Source organism: Schistocerca gregaria, chromosome 2 (assembly GCF_023897955.1).
Source record: "Schistocerca gregaria isolate iqSchGreg1 chromosome 2, iqSchGreg1.2, whole genome shotgun sequence".
NCBI lineage: Eukaryota > Metazoa > Arthropoda > Insecta > Orthoptera > Acrididae > Schistocerca > Schistocerca gregaria.
Window position 1 is genome coordinate 523518655 of NC_064921.1, and position 25155 is coordinate 523543809.

At 43.7% G+C, this 25155-nt stretch overlaps 1 protein-coding gene and 1 long non-coding RNA gene across 2 annotated transcripts in view; one reads left to right on the plus strand and one right to left on the minus strand.

The window, feature by feature from the left end:
* The window catches only part of LOC126330168 (protein FAM43A), a 592769-nt gene that overhangs the window by 115048 nt on the left and 452566 nt on the right, over nt 1–25155 (plus strand). The window lies entirely within an intron of this gene.
* LOC126330184 (uncharacterized) lies at nt 7730–8545 on the minus strand. The gene is made up of 3 exons (XR_007562779.1): nt 8394–8545; nt 8298–8341; nt 7730–8209 (listed from the first exon to the last, which is right to left on the minus strand). It is a non-coding gene; the product is annotated as an uncharacterized LOC126330184 (long non-coding RNA).

The window sequence follows — 25155 nt, forward strand, 5'->3', positions numbered from 1 at the left end:
GGAATCGAACCCGGGGCCCCATGCTCGGAAAGCGAGAACGCTACCGCGAGACCACGAGCTTTGCACAAAGGACATATGCAGAAATAAATAAATAAAAACTATAATCGTGGTTCTGACAAAGGGCGCGAAAGTTAGAAGTCGTGATGCTAGCCACTTGCCACCATTTCGGCTGACGTCATCGAGCGTAAAAGGCAAACAAATTACGTCGAAAACCTAGACCGTTTTTTCCTCAGATACGGTCGAGTGTCTATGGATAAGTCCAGACAAGTGTTCACTTTTTTTGACTCATCTCCCATTGAGCAAAGGTTCTGGAAACTGGGTTACGGCACATGCCATGTTTGGCTCGTTAGCCACCCAAACGCGGCTCTGTACTCGCTCTCACTGCTTCACTATAACCAGTACCTCATTTCCTACTTTCAAACTTCATAGAAGTTTTTCTGCACACTCCGCAGCAGAGTGAAAAATCACTCTGGAGACAATCATCCAAGATACGGCTATGTCGTGTCTCCGCAGTATCCTTTCTTCCAGGAGTGTTAGTGCCGCAAGATGTGGGGGAGAACTTGCCTGAAGTCTGGAAGGTAGGAGATGAGGTAGTGGCGGAAGTAAGGCTGTTAAGGCGGATCGTGGGTTGTACTCGGATAGTTTGATCGGTAGAGCAGCTGCCCGCGAAAGGGAAAGATTCCAGATTCGAGTCTCAGCACGACACCCAGTTTCAATCTGCCAGGAAAACTCGTCTCATATCTGACTTCCGGACCTCTTTGTAAAAGCTTTGTTGCTGTACAGTTTACGTTGTATATGCTTAGATTAACATAAAACTAGGTACACTGAAATATATCATTTCAGCTTTAACTTTCGCGGGTGGTAATAAATATTACTTAAGGCTTTTTATTTATTTATCCGTACTGCTGTATTTATGGTTTCCAAGTTGTACTGCAGTCGATTTCGAAAGCACAAGACTCTATCACCAGACCGAAAAATGCAGGAATTGATTCACGGTTCATCCACAAAAATGTCAAAACTTGAGGAAATTGAATATCCGTGTATCAACTTGTACGAAAACAACTGAATTAAAAGTCCCAACTAAAAATAGCCTTTTTGCTTCGATGGAAATTAATTTGGAAAATATTAAATATAACTGGTTTGACGTAGAAATAAACAGGACTTAGTTTGCGCCGTAAAACTTTTCGCAGTTGACGTCCTCACCATCTTACACCACAGTGGAAGCTACGAGGTCTGTGCATTGGTTTTAGTACTTCGAAAACAGATGATTTTTACACATTAATGCACATTTATCAAGATTTCGTGTAACTGGATCTCACAGCCACCAAGAGATTGCTAGAGCTAATGGCAAAGTGTAATGAAATAAATTACTTACCCATTCTTACCCCTTGCGCACAGCAAAGGAAAATGCTCGTATAGGACAACGAGTTGTATAAAACATACGTAGCGACTATGTTTATTAGAATTTGGGTAAAACAACTTATAACTTGAATGGTGCGAGAGTTTCATTACACAAGATGTGGACAAATGTAAATTTTGAAGAACAAAAAAACAAATTTCAAATCTTTGCTCCGTAATTAGTTGCAGTTCTCGGACCTCTTTGAAAGACCACAGGTTCAGGTTCACCGATAAGAGAAAAAAAAAAAGATATTGAAAATTAGTAACAAAGTGACGCCAAAGCCAGACCTGTGTCACGTCGAAATGTTAAGTCTATGCCACAAGGAGGTGAAAACTGGAACTAGCAGTACAATGATTATCAAAATAAATGTGTGGACTGGTATTGTAATAAACATTTTGAGTAAAAGTTAGTTCAGTATATTAGAAACTGTTAAGAACTACACAGAACGATGATTACATGTGGCAATGAGCATAGTAAAAGACAAAAGCGAAGAGCTGGGCATCTCTTAACCGCCTTTGAAAAAACTGAAGACTGCACCCTCATTTATTTGTACGTATAGTATAAATATTGGCATATCGTCTCTTTGGTCCTCAATCAAAATACACGTTTCCTTCCACAAGCATACATAAAATTTTACAACCAAAAAATAATTTTTGGTGAAGGGGACCTAAGCTTCTTCCTTGAAATATTCAACAGCGCCAAAGTATTGTTCATATTACGATATTACGTAAGTGATTTGAAGATAAAAAGAAACAGGAAGTTTCCAGCTCTCGATGTTTTAGATATCCATTCTAAAGCTTTGCTTTCAAATTGCTGTACATTTTAAGCCATCGATGTGGATGGTATTTATTTTATACTAACTAATGATATTTCGAAGTAATACGGTAGCTGCGGCGTAATCCGGCTGTACAGACATTGTGGTGGGATTCTGTCGTACAACGAAAACCGGGAAGCATTTTGTGGAATAACTGGAACGGCGTGCCGAGTTCTCCTTTCAGTGCTCCCCGGCTGACAAGCGGAAACTTCCGTCCCGCGGGAGAGATTACATCTGAGCCGCGGACAGCTCGCCTGAAGGGGGTGGTTAGGGGGGGGGGAGGGAGCGGTTCCGCACACGTGCTGCAACTGGCCCCGGCTGCCGCCCCTCCGTACTACAAGAAACAGCCACGTGTTCAGAAAGTACGTGCTGCAGGCTAAGTCTAAATCATCAAAAGCTGGCACTGACAGTCCTGCTGTCGAGTGCTAAGTTAAAAGCAAAATGGCTAGAGGACAAATGTAAGGATGTAGAGGCTTATCTCACTAGGGGTAAGATAGATATTGCCAACAGGAATATTAAAGAGACCTTTGGAGATAAGAGAACCACTTGTATGAACATCAAGAGCTCAGATGGAAACCCAGTTCTAAGCAAAGAAGGGAAAGCAGAAAGGTGGAAGGAGTATATAGAGGGTCTATACAAGGGCGATGTACTTGAGGAAAGTATTATGGAAATGGAAGAGGATATAGTTGAAGAAATAAAAACTTTGAGGTTCGCCGATGACATTGTAATTCTGTCAGAGACAGCAAAGGACTTGGAAGAGCAGTTGAATGGAATGGACAGTGTCTTTAAAGGAGGATATAAGATGAACATCAACAAAAGCAAAGCGAGTATAATGGAATGTAGTCGAATTAAGTCGGGTGATGCTGAGGGAATTAGATTAGGAAATGAGACACTTAAAGTAGTAAATGAGTTTTGCTATTTTGGGAGCAAAATAACTGATGATGGTCGAAGTAGAGAGGATATAAAATGTAGACTGGCAAAGGCAAGGAAATCGTTTCTGAATAAGAGAAATTTGTCAACATTGAGTATTGATTTAAGTGTCAGGAAGTCGTTTCTAAAAGTATTTGGATGGAGTGTAGCCATGTATGGAAGTGAAACATGGACGATAAATAGTTTGGACAAGAAGAGAATAGAAGCTTTTGAAATGTGGTTCTACAGAAGAATGCTGAAGATTAGATGGGCAGACCACATAACTAATGAGGGGGTATTGAATAGAATTGGGGAGAAGAGGAGCTTGTGGCACAACTTGACTAGAAGAAGGGATCGGTTGGTAGGACATGTTCTGAGGCATCAAAGGATCACCAGTTTAGTATTGGAGGGCAGCGTGGAGGGTAAAAATCGTAGAGGGAGACCAAGAGATGAATACACTAAGCAGCTTCAGAAGGATGTAGGTTGCGGAAGGTACTGGGAGATGAAGCAGCTTGCACAGGATTGAGTAGCATGGAGAACTGCATCAAACCAGTCTCAGGGCTGAAGACCACAACAACAACAACAAGAAGTTAAAAGACTCAAAACATGTTCTCCAATTAAAAATGCGGAGTTGTAATACGCTGCTAAATTTCTTTCACGCTTAAAGCACTTTTCGAATCAGATGAATCGAAGTACACGTTATTAGGGCTCTGTGCAGATGCAGATAATAGCAGTAGTATTAACTGAATGGGTAAAAGACTATTTCCTCTTCCTTTCTCTACGGGTTCCGCATTTTTATTAAGGGTTGAGGGCATCTAGGTGAGAAGTGGAGGCCTGATACCCTTCCTGACATCACACCCCTATGTTTGCACAGTGTGTTGTAAAGTATTCATGAGGATACGTCAAGTATAATGCCCTAAAGATGCAAATTATTCCCCTCAAATATTACAAAGTGGATTCCTTAATATAACTCTCCCCACGGGAAAGATATACCATCATTAACAAACATGGTAAACTTCAGCCCGTGCTCAGTATCTTTAGCGTAAGTGGAGGCAAATTGCTCATCTCTCGTCTTGTAAACATTTAAAGCACTCCGTCGTCAGGCCACAAGTGGCCCATCGGGACCATCCGACTGCCGTGTCATCCTCAGCTGAGGATGCGGATATATAGGAGGGGCGTCGTCAGCACACGACTCTCCCAGTCGTTATTATGGTTTTCTTTGACCGGAGCCGCTACTATTCGGTCGAGTAGCTCCTCAATTGGCATCACGAGGCTGAGTGCACCCCGAAAAATGGCAACAGCGCATGACCCATCCAAGTGCCGGCCACGCCCGAGAGCGCTTAACTTCGGTGATCTGACGGGAACCGGTGTATCCACTGCGGCAAGGCCGTTGCCCTGTAAACATTTACCTGTCGTCCAAAATAATTTCTTCTCAGCTGGCCGCAGGCTCTGACGTGCATGCAGTGAACAGTGCATAACGAAGTAGCAAATTTCAGTGCTATTGAAACTGAAATTTCGTAATACTGGGATGCCACTGGATTTTATGTTAATAGAAAGAAAAGAAAATACGGAAAATAGTCTGAGATCAACTCTATCACTATTTATGGCAAAGCTTTCGGATGACGATCATTTCTAGAGGACCTCAAAAGACACCATAAAAATCTCCACACGATCTTACAATTCACACAGTATTAATACAAACTGGCACAAGAACATCATCCGAGGTAGCTCTAACAAATTATTACGTCTTAACGCGAGATTACGTTTTACAGGTGGATTCACGTATTGCCTCCTTCGAAAATGCCCGTAGACTTGTAATGTGCTATCGTTTTTCGGTGTTATGATCTGTACTGCGTCTAGGGAAATTCCTAGGTTTATATTTCCAATATACTTGAAATCTGTTGGACTATGAATCGTAAAACATTATCCCAGCTTTGCCTAAGTTTGTGAAGACTTCTTAATCCTCGTGTAATGTTAGTGTCAGGGCAGATGACAGAAAGCGAGTAAATGCTGCTGATTCCAGGAAAACAGCGAATAGGTGGTGATGTACGAGATAAAGTATCTGAATCTCTGCAAGCAAGAGCTGATCTCACGGACTACTAAATGGTAGATAACTGTAATAAAGAAACAGTGGCGACACCCACCAAAACAGACATTTCCTATATAATAGACGACAACTTCAAAATACACCACTTAAGTGACAAAAAATTTGGACGTTATCATACGTCTGATAATTCATCATCGTACGTCACAGTAAACACAGAGACAGAATTCGAAATAAGAATGCAGAAAAGTTAGATGTTCTTTCCCTTGTTCAAGTCACTCCTAGTGTAAGCTGGTTAATATTATTCGCGATGCATATAAATATGCTTGTGAATGATCTGTACGATGAAATTATTAGTGTATACAAGAAACACAGTAATTATAGACACGTAACAAAGTGTGTGTGTTTATGGGAAGGCAGTAAGTGTGTGCCCATCACGTCAACATTACTACTGGTTTCAGGCACGATATATACTAAAATATGCGATCTTCAGTCGTTCTAGCGTTAGTGCGTTATGCCTTTGTTGCGTGATGTCGTGTGTACTTAAAAGCTTACACAGTCGTGAAACTAAGTACAATTAAGTTCTTGTCGACAGACAACTCTTTTAATGTGAACCTTTGTCTATCTCGGTATAGTCGAAAATCAACTACTCTTATTCCATTCCATTTTATGTCACTCACCCGTAACTACTTTCTCGCTTTTTTTATTATCGTTGTTAGTAAAATGATGTAGACATAAAAATCAAACTAAAACCGCGTGTTCTTAATTAGTTAAATAATTATTTATTAATTACGTAACGAGTCACATAAACATAAGTTTTATTTACCTATATCGAGTGAGCTCGACATTGCAGACGTTCAGCATAATATCGTTTTACATTTGTTATTAAACACAGAATAAAGTTTTCACACGGGAATGTAGTGCTTGGGGGTCTGGGGAGAGGTTAGGATGTTTCCACTCCTAACCTGCACAGCAAGACATCTTAGGGAACATGGTACGTCATTGACGGCAACTTAACAAACACCTAATACTGTAGGACAGACTTTCTTGCCGTTAGTCCTGTCATTTTTTATCATTTAAAATCCCACATCTGAGCAAAGACACAAACGTATTTTGCCACATCCTTTGTGTTTTGTGTAATGGTACTTAAGCTGGGCTCCCACATATTCTCTTTGCTAATATAAACATCACAAGGCGGTGGATGCGCAAGTGCGAATAGCTATACATTTTCAAGTGTTCGAAAGTTGCTTGCCATCTAGTGAAAAGTGTTGTGCATCTTCATAGCCGACAGATTTTATGATTACACTGTTGTCTATTACCGAAGTAGCTGCGGGGATTTTTATGCTGTACCTCAGGGCTTATTCACTATTTACGCAGCGGTACTAAATAGTTCATAAGCACTGAGGTGCAATATAATAGTCGGCTTAGCAGTAAGACACTATACTCCTGCAAGAAATTTACAATACCAGCAATATTCTGGCATCAAGGAACATATTTCACAGTGGATCCAGGATGCATATTTAGGGTAAATATTTTTTTGGAAAATTAATGACACTTAGCTGCATTAGAACAGTTTATTAATTTTCTACCGGTTTCCATCCCTGACCATCATCTGGCATCTGAATCAACGTTAGAAAACAAAAATGACAACAAAATCTCATGTTAGTACTCGTGAAACTAACACTTAATACGATTGTATGGTTGCGAATGGCTGTCGTGTAACTTGCAGCATCCAGTTTTTCCTAAGTTAAATTTGTGCATTTCATGTCTTTATGACGTTTTGAACTTGAGGTTCCGTTGTCATTTCTGTCTTCTAACGCTGATTCGGGTGCCATATGATGGCCAGTGATCGAAACCGGTAGAAAATTATCAAATTTTTCTAGTACAGCCAGGTGTCATAAATTTTCTGATACGTATATCCACTACTGACATGTAAAAACATTCGAAAGCATTTTTAATGTGATGGTTGTGTTACTATGAATTCTGCCTGCTATTTACTCGAGTAATTTAAAATTTATTGCAGCGTATTGTTCGATATTTAGGAAGGTATTCATGCTCACTAATTGCACATGCGGTGGAAGAGACCCAAACAGTTAATCAGGAACAAAGTAACTTCAGACGTAGGCCCTAAAAGTCTTAGTGATGGAAGTGCTTACCTGGTACGTTGGTACTGTACAGAGTTGCGTGCTGCCAGGTAGAAAAGGTACGAGACAGCCCTGGAGAAAAGGGAGAAAACGAACAGCGTCTGCATTAACAGAAAGCAATTTAACTCGCCGCTGATTTGCGTTTTTGCGCTGGCCACAAAAAAGCGTCAGCTGTTGCGTAACGGCGGAGCAATGCCCTCAGCTGCTGGCTGTAGGTTTAGCAGCGAGGCAGGGCTAACCGCGTGTGTGTCTTTCCCTCCCTCGTGCCCGGCGCCCAGCTTCCAGCGCTGTGCACTTGACAGCACACGAGACGGACAGTTCCTGCCCTTTTCCTCTGGCCACTGCAACTCCCATTTTCAGTGGTGCCTGCGCCGTACTGACAAGCTCGTGGTTCATAATAACTCCCAGGCAGTCTGAGATGCATTCGATGTATCGGACTGGGTCTATATTCCGCTCCTATTTAATATGTCATACATTCCTGGATCAGAAATTCCCCTGTAAGCTACGTTTTATCCACACCTATTTTTCATGCAAGCGAAAACTAAAGCACGGTTTGTTATTTGCATTGTAGTCTTCTGAGCAGTCTTCTTCGTGTATAGCGATACGCATGCCCTTACCTGTATGAAGTTTCAACCTTTTTCATCTTCCTTACCCTTTCTTCGTCTTCCTTGTCCTTTCTTCATATTCCTTATCCTCTCTTGACCTTCCTTCCTTATCCTCTCTTGACCTTCCTTCCTTATCCTCTCTTGACCTTCCTTCCTTATCCTCTCTTGACCTTCCTTCCTTATCCTCTCTTGACCTTCCTTCCTTATCCTCTCTTGACCTTCCTTCCTTATCCTCTCTTGACCTTCCTTCCTTCCTTATCCTCTCTTGACCTTCCTTCCTTCCTTCCTTCCTTCCTTCCTTCCTTCCTTCCTTCCTTATCCTCTCTTGACCTTCCTTCCTTCCTTCCTTCCTTCCTTCCTTCCTTCCTTATCCTCTCTTGACCTTCCTTCCTTCCTTCCTTATCCTCTCTTGACCTTCCTTCCTTCCTTCCTTATCCTCTCTTGACCTTCCTTCCTTCCTTCCTTATCCTCTCTTGACCTTCCTTCCTTCCTTCCTTATCCTCTCTTGACCTTCCTTCCTTCCTTCCTTCCTTCCTTCCTTCCTTCCTTCCTTCCTTATCCTCTCTTGACCTTCCTTCCTTCCTTCCTTATCCTCTCTTGACCTTCCTTCCTTCCTTCCTTCCTTCCTTATCCTCTCTTGTCCTTCCTTATCCTTTCTTCATCTTCTTTGCAGATACTTTCATTTACCTGTTTGATCATGACACCACTTAATTCAAGCATCAGCGTCAATTCTATTCCTGTGATTGCCGCTAATTTTAGTTCATGTATATGCTGAAATTATATGTCTTCCATTACTTTAATACGTCTACTACTTCTGAGCCGCTCCGGCTTCGGACGGATGGTACTAAGTATCTGCAGCTGGACTACTTGCCTAGCGGCGCAATAAATTATGTACACAAACCTTCTTCCTGAGTCAAGTCTATCTGTTAGCACAAACATACGAAAATCCCTACAGTAGTTCCTGGAAATAGAATTCACACAGTCAGAAAAACGTGGCAAGGGACTGTAATTTATAAGACGTATAGATATGTATGGTTTGACGTTACGATTGATAGTGTCAGTCATTTTACTGTAGCAGTACATTAGCTTCGGTGTTCGATGTAATATTAGTTGTGAAGATGACAAGAATGCCTGAAAAAGTGCAGTAAGAAGTTTGCGGCCTTTTATGACCTCACTTTAGTGTCTTGACTGACAATTGCTTGATTTAAAAATGCACGGTTACTAGACAGTATGGTCCGTGGAATTTCTTCATGACCCAACTACAAGGACGTGATGAAAAGTAATGCCTCCGAATTTTTTATGTGAAAACTCTTAATTTTTAAATAAGACAAACGTTATTTAAGTTCTACACCTTTTTTCTTCAAGTCTACATATTTATATCGCAACTTCGTCAATCTAACGACGACAGACCAGTTCGTTGATACCGTCACTGCAGAAAGTTTGCCTCACCTCTCCTTGCGTCGCTTCATCACTATGAAAGAGAAGGCCTCGAAAGTGTTCTTTAAGATTTAGAAACATAAAAATTGGATGGGACGAAGTTGGGACTAAATGGAGAATGATCCAGGACAGTGAACCCGAGGCGTGGGATTGTTGCAGGTGTCGCAGCGCTCGTGCGTTGTCTGGCATTGCCATGCTGAAGGAAAGGGCGCTCCATGAGTGAAGAAACTCTTCGAATTCGAAACTCTATTACAGGAAACTGTTACTCACGAACCGACATAGTTACGTTACACACCGCCATGATGCACGCTACAATTCGCTGCCCTTTAACGACATAGGACTGCAAATACGTAGACATGAAGAACAAAACATGCAGACTGTTAATAACATTAGTTTTAATTACGATAGTTTTAAAAGTTCTTACATAATGAATTCGGAGGCATTGGTTTTCAGCCCTCCCTCGTAACGGCTGATGCTGAAGGCAACGCCTTATCTACCGACAGCAGTTAACAAATAATTCTAAGTAAGCCCAACAAAGACCTCATACCAAATCGAGTAAACTCTGCCCTCCGTAACTACCCGGTATCGACGATTTGTAGGCCAATTTGAGGTAGAAAGTTGAGACGAACAGTTTGATACCTGACTGTTGCGGTCAATCAACTCGGGAAACTACATCAAATTGTCCTACATACTACGTAAGCTACACCGCACGCGCGTCGAGCGAGTTTTTCAACATTCTCGCCCTCTCTCGCACAGATCATTAGTTCTACAGACAAAAATGAATAGGACATTTTTTGTAGGAGATTTAATATAGTTTCATTTTTTACTGCGACCCGTCTTCACTGGAGGGTGCGTTTTTCGTGTTATTCGAGAAAAAGTACAAAAATGATACTAAATGTGTTCTATATTGGAAACTATTCGGAATAGGGCAAACGTATGAAGTTTTTTTGTCCAGAATCATTAATATTACCCCTCAAAGCTTGCACCTTTCCTCCTGATTCACCCTATATATAATATAAAATCGGCTATCATGACACAGCTTGTGTGTGTGTGAGAGAGAGAGAGAGAGAGAGAGAGAGAGAGAGAGAGAGAGAGAAGAAAAAGCAAATTATAAGTGATAAGCAGCAGTGAGGGACACACGCTCTTCCTTGGTAGAGCAAGTTGGAATACTAGTAAAAAAAAAAAATCTTCTGTTCTTTCTTTTCGTTCTTAGTACTAAAGGTACTGAATGATATATGTAGGTCTAAGTATAAAAAGTGATTAACTTTTAATATCAGGAATATTGTCGTATACCTTATTTTAATTGTCAAGTTACACATTCTTGCAAAAACTTTAAAAAGTACTTTTGTATAAATACCCTGATTCTGGGCATTTAAAACTGCTTTGGGCAAATTCCCGTGCAACTGCCCATTTGTATGTGTCCTGCCCACTGGACATTTGCTAGGCCCACGTCACGTCATGACGTTCGATACATTATGCGTTCATGATGCTGCAGTTTTAATTGACGTGAGTGTAGTTGAGTGTATGATACGAGCAAGAAGCGTAAGGGGAAGAGCGACGCTTTCTTGCGGCTTTCCCTGGAGTCCTACTCCTTGTACGTACCCCGCATACAGGTGTAAGTGGACGACGTGGCGGCTCCCGGTTGTGAGTTGGCGACTTCTGGGAGCTGCAGGAAGAGAGAGACCTATGCGGCCACTTTCCCTGCTACTGCTGCCGGTGATGGCGGCTAATAACATCGCCGTGAAAGTGCCCCGTGGCGGGAAACGTCTTCTGTCGAAACGCACCACTTAATTACGCAGCCGGCCGTGGGGGGACAGGTTTCGCGAGGTTGCAGACCCGTTGTGAGGCAACGACCGGCGCTACAATCAGCCAGTAGGCATGGCAAAGTTGTCTCAAGTATCGACCTATCTACTGTTCGATAAGTTGTGCGTGTGTGGTCTAATCTACATCTACACTCAGAGGACAGCATTAAGGTGTACGGGCTGAAGATAATGTTGCTGCCATTGTCATTTCCCCATTCCCCTTCTATTCGCGAACGATGCGAGGGAATAGTGTGTCGGTAAGCCTCACTATCAACTCGGCTTCCTCTAATATTACTGTTATAGGCCGTCTCCATAGACGAGTAGTTTGCGCTAACGCCTTCGGTGAAGGACCCAGGGCTCGATTCGTGACACCTCTTCTGATTTTCTGAGGTACGGACGTCTGGTAAGGTGTCTACTTAGCCTCACGAGGCCGTATGAGGAGCTGTTTGAATCAAGAAGCAGGATTCATCTGCTGCCCAATAACGGTCGGAGGGTTTTGCTACATGCTGATCACGTGTCCCACGATCACACATCGCTCCTTGTACTGCTACTGCCTTGTCGGAATAGTTCTAGGGCCTAATGGGTGACTAATGTTTACTTTATCATGGTTGTGGTACATTCGCGAGACCTAAGCGTGATGAAGTAATACAGTGTGTATATAAATGAATATGGGGGTTTTAACGCTTTATAATATTTATTACATTGAACGTACAGCTATAAATGATATGTCAAATGAAAGAGCAACTCAAACAGTTTGACCAAGAACCTTATAAAAGTACAATGTGAGCACCACTTGTCACACGGCACACACAAAGTATATAGCACACACAATGACAGCCGGCCGCGGTGGTCTCGCGGTTCCAGGCGCACAGTGCGGAACCGTGCGACGGCTACGGTCGCAGGTTCGAATCCTGCCTCGGGCATGGATGTGTGTGATGTCCTTAGGTTAGTTAGGTTTAAGTTGTTCTAAGTTCTAGGGGACTAATGACCATGGCAGTTGAGTCCCATGGTGCTCAGAGCCATTTGAACCACACAATGACAGGACTTGCTTTGCATGGCCTCCACGTTCACCCGACCTAACGCCACGCGATTTTTTTCTTTCGGGCTTCATCAAGTATCCTGTGTACGTGCATCCGATACCAGCAGACCTCCATGAATTAAGAAACAGGATTGAAGCAGTTGTTGCTACAGTCACTGAAGACACATAATCAACTTTTGGGGAGAACTCGGCTATAGACTTCATCTGTGGCGTGTGACAAGTGGTGCTCACATTGAACATTTATAAGGTTCTCGGTAAAACTGAGATTCTCTTTTATTTGACATATAATTTATAACTAAGTTTAATGTAATAAATATTATAAAGCGTTAAAACACCGATATCAATTTATAAACAGCTTGTATTTCAGGCGGCTCCTGTTGGAACGTACGCTCTCAGAAATTAAACAGCAAACTTCTCCGCGATGACCACAACACCTTTCTCGTAGCGTCTGGCAGTGGAGTTTATTAAGCATTCCCGTTACGCTCTCGCGCTTGCTAAACTGTCCTGTGACGAAACTGCACAGCTCTTCGTTGGATCTTCCCTGTCTTTTCTATCAGTCAGACTGGCAAGGTTCACAGACTAATGAACAAAACTCTAGAATGGGTCTTATAAGTGTTTCATAAGCCCTTCTTTCGTGGATGCATTCAATTTGCTTTTTATTCTTTCAATCACTTTCCACCTGGCTTCTGCTTCTCGTACAGTTTAAGTGGTCATTTCACTTAAGGTCTCTCGGGACGACTTCTTCCGGCCACTATACATTTGTTACTATTCGGTTTACAGCGTTTTTCTTCTTTTTTTCCAATAACGTCTTCGAAAAGTAACGGACTCCTCGCCTATTGTGCGCCTTGTATAACATTTATTTTCGTGCACAGTCAACTACCTGTCCGTGCACCAATCATCTATCCTACGCAAGTCTTCCAGCATTTCGCTAGAGTCTTCTGATGTTGAAACCCTCCTACAGACAACTAAATCGTCTGCGGAAAGCCTCATCAAGCTTCCAGTGCTGTACACAGTAACTGACCTGTAACACTCCCTTGTGGTACTCCCGAAATGATCAAGCCATCCGTCCACTGCTCCCCGTGAAGAGGAACGGATTCACTGCTATCTGCAAGGAATTCCTGTTCCCAATCACAAATCTGGTCTCATACTCGCTATATTTGTACTTCATTCACTGAACGATAAGGCGGAACTGTATACATTGCTTTCCGGAAGTCAGAGAACAGGGCATCAAATTGGGCGCCATTGTCGACGGCGCTATCGATACTGACGACTTACTGCACCTAAAGTACCTAATTTAGATACCTACCTTTACGACATACCTGAAAAAAATTATCTGAAAAGACCGTTGTTCGAAAACGGATACTATTACTTAGAAACCATGAGAGACCTGTTGTTGCACGTTTCACCAAAGACTTTTGTCAAATTCTTTCCTTTTTATAAATAATTTAGGAATGGAGAAGTGTGGAGGTAAAATATGCAGAGCAAAACAAAGGCTTGAAGCAGCGAATTGATTCATATGTATGTAGGTTGCATTAATTCTGTATTTATGAACTGAATTTCGAATAATAAATTAGTGTTCACAACTACATCAAATCAGTCGTCGGACTGATGACCACATCATCAGTTGACAAGATGTATATCCGACAGTGATTATTTACATCCAGTACACACTAAAAGTATATAGGAAATAGTGTTGTCTAAGGCTCATACTTACCGAGGAACTGGGTTGATATTATCGATATTTCCCCAAAATATCAACACTTAACGGTGTATCGTTCCCATCTCTACCAGTGAGTACACTTCGTCCTACTTGCACGACGAGAAGGGGGATGGGGGCGCCTGCGGTCGGTGTAGCGCAGCCTCCTCCGCTCGCTGAATGCGCATGCGAACGCGCACTCTGGAGAGTTTACAAACCTTCCTGTGGTGCCGTACCGCAAAGGCAGCTCTAAAGTGCGAGAGACGCCAAATGAGCGCGCCCTTGGAAGGCCCGTGCGTGAAGGCGGCTGCAGCGCAGCCACGAGATGCCCTGCAATGAGGAGTCGTGTCCGTAATGACGTAGGGCGTCCGAGGTCAGCAGTTTCGCAAACCGTGTTCCTTGGAATACAATTTACTTACGCTTAGACTCTAGGGTACATACCGCATTAAAGACGAGGCCATCACGAAATTGCACACGGTTTAAGACTTCCAAATATAATGGTTATCGCTTGTTGGTTCGCAATCACACTACAGCGCTAAAACATTGGAAAGCCACTTCGTCTGTTATAATCTCTCTGCAATGACGAGCAGGCGAGACACCATTCTTAATACCTAGATGCGTCAGGAAGAGCTTAGTAGTCCACAAGGCTATACTGGCCCTCCACAACTGGCCTTCTTACTCAGTGCGCAGCCATCCCCGGGGAGTGCTATGTTTCGCTGAATGTACTAACGCTGCGCTGAAAACAGATATTAGTAACTAATGTGAGAAGCGGACACGAAGAGAATCGACATAAATCATCGTGACTTTTCGACGAGAAACCAGTTTTGGTGTTTCTGTATAGTCTGTCTGTGAACTAAAGAGTGAGCAGCGTTTGTCATGGGGGAAGTGCTATCTACAACGCTACAGCTGCCGTACAGGAAGGCCGGCTGCTGTGGCAGAGCGGTTCTAGGCGCTTCAGTCGGGAACCACATGGCTGTTACGGTCGCAGGTTCGAATCCTGCCTCGGGAATGGATGTATGTGATCTTCTTAGGTTTAAGTTGTTGTAAGTCTAGGAGACTGATATCAGATGTTACGTCGCATAGTGCTTAGAGCCATTTGAACCATTTTTAACCTTACAGGGACATTTATAATTAATCTGTTTCCCGTCTAGTAGTGCGACGCAGCGAGAGGTGATTTGCGTAGATTCTGTTCGTGCTAATTTGTATTTAGGCATGTGTTGTTGTTGTGGTCTTCAGTCCTGAGACTAGCTTGATGCAGCTCTCCATGCTAATCTATCCTGTGCAAGCTCCTTAATCTCCCAGTACCTACTGCAACCTACATTCTTCTGAATCTGCTTAGTGTATTCATCTCTTGGTCTCCCTCTACGATTTTTACTCTCCACGCAGCCCTCCAATGCTAAATTTGTGATCCCTTGATGCCTCAGGACATGTCCTACCAACCGATCCCTCCTCCTAGTCAAGTTGTGCCACAAACTTCTCTTCTCCCCAATCCTATTCAGTATCACCTCATTAGTTACGTGATCTAGGCGTGTATCGTAGTGAATGCGATAGAAGACGATGTGTAAGAACAGATATATTGGGCAGACGGGTAGGAATTTTCATACGAAATTTAAAGAACACGTAGACCAGACCAATTCCGGATCAACTTTGGCAACGCATTTGATTGACAACAAACGTCAGGTGTATCGAGTTCAGGATAACATAACTGTACTACGTACTACAGAGAAAGGTCTGATGCTCAATGCTGCGGAAGAACTTGAAATCTTAAAAATTCTCCATTCCTGTTCTCTATATACCGGTACACTTAATGAACGCACTGACATGTATCGCAAAAACATTTTAGTTAATTATGACATTACTCATCCAAGTTACGCAGTGTGTCTAACGCGATATTTTACCTTTTTTCAGTTTACAGGTGTTCTCACGTAGTGTTGTTGTGGTTCCGTCTCCCTTCTGCAGTCACTTGCCGCCTAGTCAGTTTAATCAGTTTACCAACCACATATGTTTCGCTTGCGTTATGGGCCGTGTGCGCCCTCAATACTCCTCGCTAGCAAATCTTTACTATTATTTAGTTTCACAGTTAGTGTACCCGGTCGGGTGACACGAGACAATGGATTTATGGTATTTACGTAAGTAACGTCATGCAATGTTTTTTTTTCCCTTCTCGTCGCCATTGCATCTTACATGCTTTATGATTTTGGTGACTTCGGGTGTCCGGTCGTGATGTCGACTTTTGTCCACCACTTTCATTCTTTTGACACGGAGTTTTTGTTCCATGACAACATTGGGTTGAAGATAACCTCAGATGGTAAGATTATTTTATTTGTAAGTGACGTCCTGTTCTTCACTACCTGACATTTTTTAACATAAACTTGAGGATCTCCACTCATTATCTTGTGACACAAAATGTTTATCATTACAATTTACAGCAGATGATGGGACTTCAACCGGTGGTGTATGCAATAAAAGATCGTTGATTCGGCAACTGTTGCGCGGTTTCTTAATTTTACAGAATAGACTTGTACGGTTCGGCTACCCCGAGGAACAACTCCTTACATCGTTTCTATTCTTTTCCCCGTGTGCATCAGCAAGCTGCATTGTAAGCATTATTATTCACCACGTAAGTCAAGTGTTCGATGACGACCGGTTCGTGACTAAATAGACGTGCTCTAAACAGGGGAGCAGACATTCGGGTTATCCTTACCAGGATGCTTACAGCAGGTCCAGCTAAACACGAGTGCCACAGAACAATGAGATACTGATTAGTTTCTATGATATGGGAGTGCACGAGATCCAAACAGTGTTTCTAGATGGAGGAGACTCGAGCACTCTGCACTCGATTTCCACAAGAACAGGGATCCAGTTCACGTCTTTTCCTTGGTTTGCTTACGTTGCTGAAAGTAAACGAGCACTCGCCTGGCTGCGTCACTTCCGTATTCTTGTCCAATCCTGGCTGTGAGCACTGATCCTAATGGCACAATCATTGACGGGACGTTAAGCCCTAGTCCGCCTTCCTTCCTCCAATAGAACAGGAAATACAGAGGTTGGCTTCACAAGTTGGTCGTCTCCTTACAAAACTTAAGGTTAATGTTGGTTGTTCAGATTCACGATTGTTGCTTTATAATTTGCTGGCTAATTCCTTCTATTTTTCTCTTCCCCAATAACGAGGCGTCGTCGCTTACACGTTTCGTTCTCTGGTGTTCTCCAAATAGCTTGCTTTACAAACAAACCGAAAGCAACACTGTGCCATACGTAAAAGTATTTTAACAATGCTTTCCATTTCAGTAGTAGTATTCACCGTCAAAATGCTAAAGCAATGAGTAGGTCTTACATTTATCCTTACAGTTTCGTCTAATGATAAATGTTTTCAAGTTCTTTCCTTCCTGATAAATCACGGAAGCTGTAAGCAAGCAAGTTCCAACAAAGCGATTTATCTCACCTGTCGTAGCGTGGCGTCTATGCTTTCACTACCCCCCCCCCCCCTTCCCCCAGCACCTCGTCCTTAACCGTCTACTCGACCAGGCGCTTATTGAAGCTGGCGTGGCTGAAGCCAAACAAGTAGCGTTTGCGGTGGCTATCTTTCTAAGGTTTCCCAAGGGCTCCCACCTGCCATTGCGAAATGGTAGTTCTTTTATCATAAGTGCACTGCATGCTCCATACGAGAAAAATGCACCATACAAAACGTAGTAAATATGTGATTATATATATACTGTTCTCTGAACCTCCACTCCCATTGCCGGTTAACACTCTGGACTCGAATTCGGGAGGACGACGGTTCAAACCCGCGTCTGACCATCCTGAATTATGTTTTCCGTGATTTCCCTAAATCGCTTCAGGCAAGTGCCGGGATGATTCCTTTGAAAGGGCACGGCCGATTTCCTTCCCTAATCCGAGGGGACTGATGACCTCGCTGTTTGAACCCCTCTCCCCAGTTCAACCAACCAACCTTCTGTCACTGCAAGAGACAGGTAAATTTGTGATTACAAATTCAATAAGAAGTCAAAATTAAAGCCAGTTAGGAATGGTATCAATGGAATACAGATGGATGATAATAGTTTGTCTACAACGGCAGATTTGTGCAGGTGCCGGACGGGGTGCCCGAGCGGTTCTAGGCGCTACAGTCTGGAACTGCGCGACCGCTACGTCGCAGGTTCGAATCGTGCTTCGGGCATGGATGTGTGTGATGTCCTTAGGTTAGTTAGGTTTAAGTAGTTCTGAGTTCTGGGGGACTAATGACCTCAGAAGCTAAGTCCCATAGTGCTCAGAACCATTTGCGCAGGTTCCTGTCTCGTGCAAATATCTAGAGGTGAGCATGGAATTCAATAAAGTGTTCACTTGAAAGAGTTTTACCATAATGCTTCTCAGAACGGTGATCCATTCTTACTGGTACTGTTTGTCTGCATGATGATATTAAAAGAACTACTCTGCGAATTACAACGGTTTTACGAGAGTTTTAGATTAATTGCCATATTTGGAGCAAACATCGAATTAAAGGTTTCACAGTGATAGGTAGTTTCGACGACTGGCCTGTTTGTCTAAATCTCGCGTCGGGATAAAGATGTGCCTCAACTACAATCAATTTTTTTTCTTGACACTTAGCTCTACTTCGGGCAATTAGCGTAGTATACTTCACGAAACGGTCGTCTTAAATATTGCAATATATCTTCGCCGATGAGTCTGACAAACACTATAGCTCTGACACGTAGCTCGTGACATATTTCTGCGGAATTACTCTGGACCACCAGAAATAGATCATAACGAAGCTGAAGTGTCGTTTTAAAGTTTGAAGTGCTCGAATCCAATCGAATAAATAAAGATGATGACTAGCTTTGATGTACAAAATGCATTTGTGCTATTTCGTAACTGACCTAAATTTCCAACACTCTTTCACAAAAACTGAGGTTATTACTCACTTCAAAACTTTTTGGGACAAGATTTATAGAAACAAGGTAATTCGTATGTGATTCATAACCGAATTTTTTTAATGCACCTGCAATTACGATTAGCGTTCTTCCGCCATCAAAGAATGCGGCTGGGAGGAATAACTAGTTCACGGAATACAAGTCGGCTGTTGTCTGAGAAAAGCACCGAAAACAAAAGCCTATGCAGCTGAAAAAATTAATAATGAGCTTCATTAATTCATGAGTGTGAAGTAGTTCTACGAAGGAGCGACGAAAAAATATACTTAAGGTTGTTGCATTTTAAGCCACCTGCAAACTGCACACCAGAATAACTTCCATGAATGTTATCTTAAAATAAATGAAACGGAAGATACATATGAAACACGTCTTTTCGCCTTCGTTGGCCACAAAATATCTTTCGAAACGTTTGCAAAACTGGTAGTACGTACCAGTGAAAATTTCCTTTGCAATAGGACGACATATTGACGTCACACGTCGTAGCATATCCTATGAGTAATGTAGACTGCTGCGCATTACGAACGTGACGTCTAGATTTCCTACTGCAGAGCTCGTAGCACCAGTTCCCATTTCTTAGTTGCAGGGAAGATGACTTTCGGTCTCAATTTCAATGAAAACTCCAGCAGTCCCAACGAATTTGCCTTCTGCTTGTTAATTTGAGCGACACAATTCGGCAAGAGAATTTTCGCTCACCTAAATCTTAGTGGTTGGTGTCGTCAATACTGTCAGACTTCATCCTTAGTTCCTGCGTTCTCAGTCCCCCACAAATTTTGTGTCCACTTGACGTCTGTAGCTGTGATTTTCGGTGATATTTTTGATCGGTGCGAAAATAACTCAATATAAATTACACAATGGATCTTTGTCTGAATTGTCATAGCCAAACGGAGAGTAGAATGTGGACAAATAGGGTACTGGATTGACCAGCGTGACGTCTAGTTTCGGGGAAAAAAAGATGTAGTTGCTTGAGAGTAATTGGGATGACTATGAAAAACTTTGTTATGTATTTGACCATAACTAGAAAAGCTTTTGAACAGCTGTTGCTAATTATGCAAATGAAGGGTCAAGCAGTTCATTTACTCTTGGCCTAGTTATCCTAGTTATTTTTTTGCGTAAAAAGTATATATAGTGAAGCGCCGAAGAAACTGGTATAAGCGTGCGTAATCAAATACAGTGATAAATAAACCGGCAGAATACGGCGCTGCGGTCGGCAACACCTATATAGACAAGCGACAAGTGTCTAGTGGCGCAATTGTCAGATCGGTTACTGCTGCTACAATGACAGGTTATCACGATCTATGTGAATTTGAACGTGGTGTTATAGTCTGTGTACGAGTGTTGGGACACAGCATCTCCGAGGTAGCGATGAAGTGGGGGATTTACCATACGACCGTTTCAAGTGTGTGCCGTGAATATCAGGAATCCAATAAAACATCAAGTCTCCGACATCGCTGAAGCCGGAAAAAAGATTCTGCAACAACGGGTCCAACGACGACTGAAGAGGATCGTTCAGTGTGACACAAGGGCAAGCTTCCGCAAATTGCTGTAGGTTTCAATGCCGGGCCATCAACTAATAGCAGTTGCTGTGAGCGTCTGATCCGGCAGACGGCGGGCGAATTACCCGCACGCCTCCCCGGGGGAAAGTGGTCGCCTCGGCTAGCCAATGAGCGTGCTGCACCAGAGGCGGCGGCGGATCGGAAGCGGCACAGCGGCACTCACTTTCCCGCGCCAGCTTTCACCGCACAGCCTCCCTGGCGTCGTGAGCGCTCTGCATAGGTTTGCCTAGTTTCTAGCCAGCGGTGTCCAACATCAGAGCTGAGGAGGCGCTGCTTCATAAAATTGTCTTCTCAGAAAGGCGTAAAAACTGCCAGAAAAATATCTTCACTATATACCCAGAGAAACTGTTGCGAAGCTTTCTCTGACCCCTGAAAAACGTCACGCAAACGCACAACTCTGACCCTTGCCTTTCGTGGGAAATAATACCGGCGCTGCCAGTTCCTCTGTCCTACTTTCCAAAACCTAGTGTGTTAGTGGCAATGCAACAAAGCATTAATACCACGTTTGTACATAGAAAATGGTCCCACTATGTAGTGCACAGGCATTTAGCCATTCGCCATTGACACATTTAACATCATCTCGTTGAAATGACGCTACGCCGCGCGGGATTAGCCGAGCGGTCTGAGGCGCTGCAGTCATGGACTGTGCGGCTGGTCCCGGTGGAGGTTCGAGTCCTACCTCGGGCGTGCGTGCGTGCGTGCGTGCGTGCGTGTGTGTGTGTGTGTGTGTGTGTGTGTGTGTGTGTGTGTAAGCTTAGGGACTGATTACCTTAGCAGAAGTCCCACAAGATTTCACACACATTTGAAGATGACGCTCCAATGTGTATTTTGCGATTTGGGTAAATAAACTTACCTGGTGGTGGTGGTGGTGGTGGTGGTGGTGGTGGTGGTGGTGGTGGTGGTGGTGGTAAGTCCTATTCGACCAAATTACTGAGGTCATCGGTCCCTAATCTTACACACTAGTTAATCTAACTTAAACTAACTTACGCTAAAGACAACACCCACACCAATGCCCGATAGATGACTCGAAACTCAAACGGGAGCAGCCGCACGAACCGTGACAAGGTGCCGAAGACCGCACGGCTACCTAGCACAGCGAACTTATCTAGTAAAAAGAATATACAGTGAAGAGCTAAAGAAACTGGTACACCTGCCTAATATGGTGTAGGGTCCCCGCGAGCACGCAAACGTGCCGCAACGCGACGTGCCATAGTTTCGACTAATGTTTGAGGTAGTGCTGGAGGTTGGTGACACAATGAATCCTGCAGGGCTGTCCATAACTCCGTAAGAGCACGAGGGGCTGGACATCTCTTCTGAACAGCACGTTGCGAGGCATCCCAACTATGCTCGTCGATATTAATGTCTAGGGCGTTTGGTGGTAAGACAAAGTGTCTAAACTCAAAGAAGAGCGTTTCTGGAGCTACTCTGTAGCACTTGCGGACGTGTGGGGTGTCGCATTGACCTGTTGGAATTGCCCAAGTCCGTCGGGATGCATAATACACACCTATTGATCCAGGTGATTACACAGGACGCTTACGAACGTGTCAGCTGACAAAGTCGTATCTGGATGTAAAGGGGTCCCATGTCTCTCCAACTGCACATGCCCCGCACCATTGCAGAGCCTCCACCACCGTGAACAGTCTCCTGGTGACAGGCAGGGTCCGTGTATTCATGAGGTTGTCTCCATAGGCGTACACGTCCATCTGCTTAATACGAGGGTAATCCCAAAAGTAAGGTCTCCTATTTTTATACGTATATAGACCTGTTTATTTCTACAATGGTTAACATCAGTTTACAGCTTGAATACTCAGCTATTTGTCGACATAATCACCATTTCTGCCGATGCATTTTTGTAGACGCTGTGGCAGTTTTTGTATGCCCATGTCATACCAGCTCACCGCCATGCTGCTCAGGAAGTTATGAACCTCTTCTTTCACTTCGTCATCCGAGCTGAATCGCTCGGACCACAATAATGCTGACAGGTACTGAGACACTGAAAAAACTCAAACGGAAAATTCAGAACCAGAGAAGAGGAATTTTGAGCAAGGGCGTACAAATTCTCCATGACAACGCTCGCCCACCCATCATTCGGCAAACCGTTGCTCTCCTGCAACAGTTTCAGTGGAACATAATCACCCACTCACTCACCCTATAGTCCTGATTTGGCCCCCAGTGACTATCACCTGTTCCTTAGGTTAAAATACCATTTGGCCGGAAAACGATTCAGCTCAGACGACGGGGTGAAAGAAGATTTCGTAACTTTCTGAACATCATGGCGGCGAGCTAGTATGACATGGGCATACAAAAACTGCCACAGCGTCTACAAAAATGCATCGACAGAAATGGTGATTATGTCGAAAAATCTGTAAACTAATGTAAACCATTGTAGAAATAAACAGGTCTATATACTTACAAAAAAATTGAGGACCTTACTTTTGGGATTAACCTCTTACAATTTGAAATGAGACTCGTCCAACCAGGCAACATGATTCCAGTCAGCAACAGTCCAATGTCAGTGTTGACGCACCCAGACGAGGCGTAAAGCTTTGTGTTGTGTGGTCATAAAAGGCAAACGAGTGGGCATTCAGCTCCGAAAGCTCGTATCGATGATGTGTCACTGAATGGTTCGCACACTGACGCTAGTTCATGGCCCAGCATTGAAATCTGTAGCTAGTTGCGGTAGGGTTGCACTTCTGTCACGTTGAACGATTCTCTTCAGTAATCGTTGGTCCCGTTCTTGCAGGATCTTTTTCCGGACGCAGCACTGTCGGAGATTCGATGTTTCACCAGATTCCTGACATTCACAGTACACTCGTGAAGTGGTCCTACGGGGGAATCGCCACTTCACCGCTACCTCGGAGGCGCTGTATCCCATCGCTCGTGCTCCAACTATAACGCCACTTTCAAACTAACATGGGCTTTTCATTGGATGTCACCTGAGAAGCAAATGTGTCAGGGGAATTGCAACCCTTCTAAAGCTGGCCACGTCGAACTGTCGGTGATGTGATTGTGAAGGGAGAACTTCTTAGAACTAAGACCAGCCAAATCTCATGTACTGACGGTCACGGTCTGTCGAGCTATAAAAAATAGTACGAAAATAGCGTAAGGGATCACGTGCGAGTTCAAAGGGCTACTAGGAGTGCAGCTAGCACAATGATGTGTGTATCCAGTTAATAAGGTCGAACAACTTCTCGTAAGCCACACATTTCTGTAGTCCGACGCTTGAGGTTGTGTAAAAGGCAACGTCGCTTCACAGTGGATGACTGGCAATGATTAATTTTGTGGCGTTCTGGCATTCCTATGGACGGGTTAGGGTTTGGCAATTCCTGGAGAGCGTTGTCTAGCACACTCTATAGAGCCAACAGTGAAGTACAGTGGAGGTGGTATTACGGTATGGGAGTCTTTCTCGCAGGTAGAATGTGGTCCCTTATTGCAGTTAACAAAACGCTAAATGCGTAAGAATATGAACGCATTTTACAACGTTGTGTACTGCATACAGTTGATGAAGAGTTAGGAGACGTTGCCTGACTGCAGAAATATGACACTGGAGTTTGTCTTAAACCAGTATCTGTGCGTCAATGGCCTTTAAAATTCCCGAAGTAGACTGGCTGCCCAAAGTCCCGACGTACACCCGATGGAGCCCCTCTGGGATGAGTTGGATCGTCGAATTCGCTTCACACTCGAGGGTCCAACGTCGCCAGTTTTGTCACCAGCTTTTGTGCATTCGGCCTTCAAGCAAGAATGTATTGCCATTTCTCCACAGACATTCAGACACATCACTGAAAATGGCTCCAGTAGAGTTCAAGGAGTGATATGGGAAAAGGGTACCCCCCCCCCCCCCCCCCCCCCCACCGCACACATACAATTCAGCGATGCCTCAGCGGTTTTTTGTTTTATTCGTGATGGGGCTTTTACCACACTCTTTAAGGGAGAGCCACTTAACGTTAGTGGCCCATCGGGGGGTTGTCAGATCACCTCCTCCGCCCAGACGGGCCTGCAGCTGCCTGTGCTTGGTGGTCCAGCCCAGTCCTCACCCGACTTGCTCTTTAGCTCTTCTTCCCCCTCTTGAGTAGTCTGTTATACTTGTTGATCTTTTGTGTGTCTGTGCTTCCCTTTCCCTGTCCCTGTTGCTAGTCTTTTCTAGGCAATTTCTGAGTGGAGTACCGCTTGTAAGTGGTGGGTGGTGGAGGTGGGGGCTGTCCCCTTATTGCACTCTCTCTCTGGGGGTTCCAGCAGCTCCCTAGATGGGGCACATTGCATGCCTTCTTCCTACGTCTCCCTTTCTTCATTTTGTCCCGTATCTTCTTTGACCCTCAGTAAACATTAGGGTTTACTTCCCCTGGATTTTGCGCGGTAGGCTCTCTCTCCTCTACAGTCATGGAGACCTGCCTGTTCGAGGAAAAAGTAGTCGTTTTGCCGCTTTAATCGTCCAACCAATCAACCAACCAACCAACTAATAGGTGCCCGGCTACCTTTGATCAGACAGTGTATCTAGAAACTCGGTGCTTAGCCATTCAAAAACTGCAAAAACCGAACATACATAGGTCCACAAGGCAATGGTTTATCATCTTTCGAATCGATTTCACGCAACTGCTGGAGATCCTGTAGCGGCTAAAGCAGCACATTCCATTTGGCAGTTCTGTCAGTTTAAAGGCAAGGAGAATTAAGCATCTCTGTTTATCCTGATTATTATCCCATTTAAGTTTACAAATAGTTATATACCCATTACTTTCTTCTCGTCAAGGATGAAATATCAACGAAACGGGCGTAGCAGTTACGATTTTGTTTCCCAGA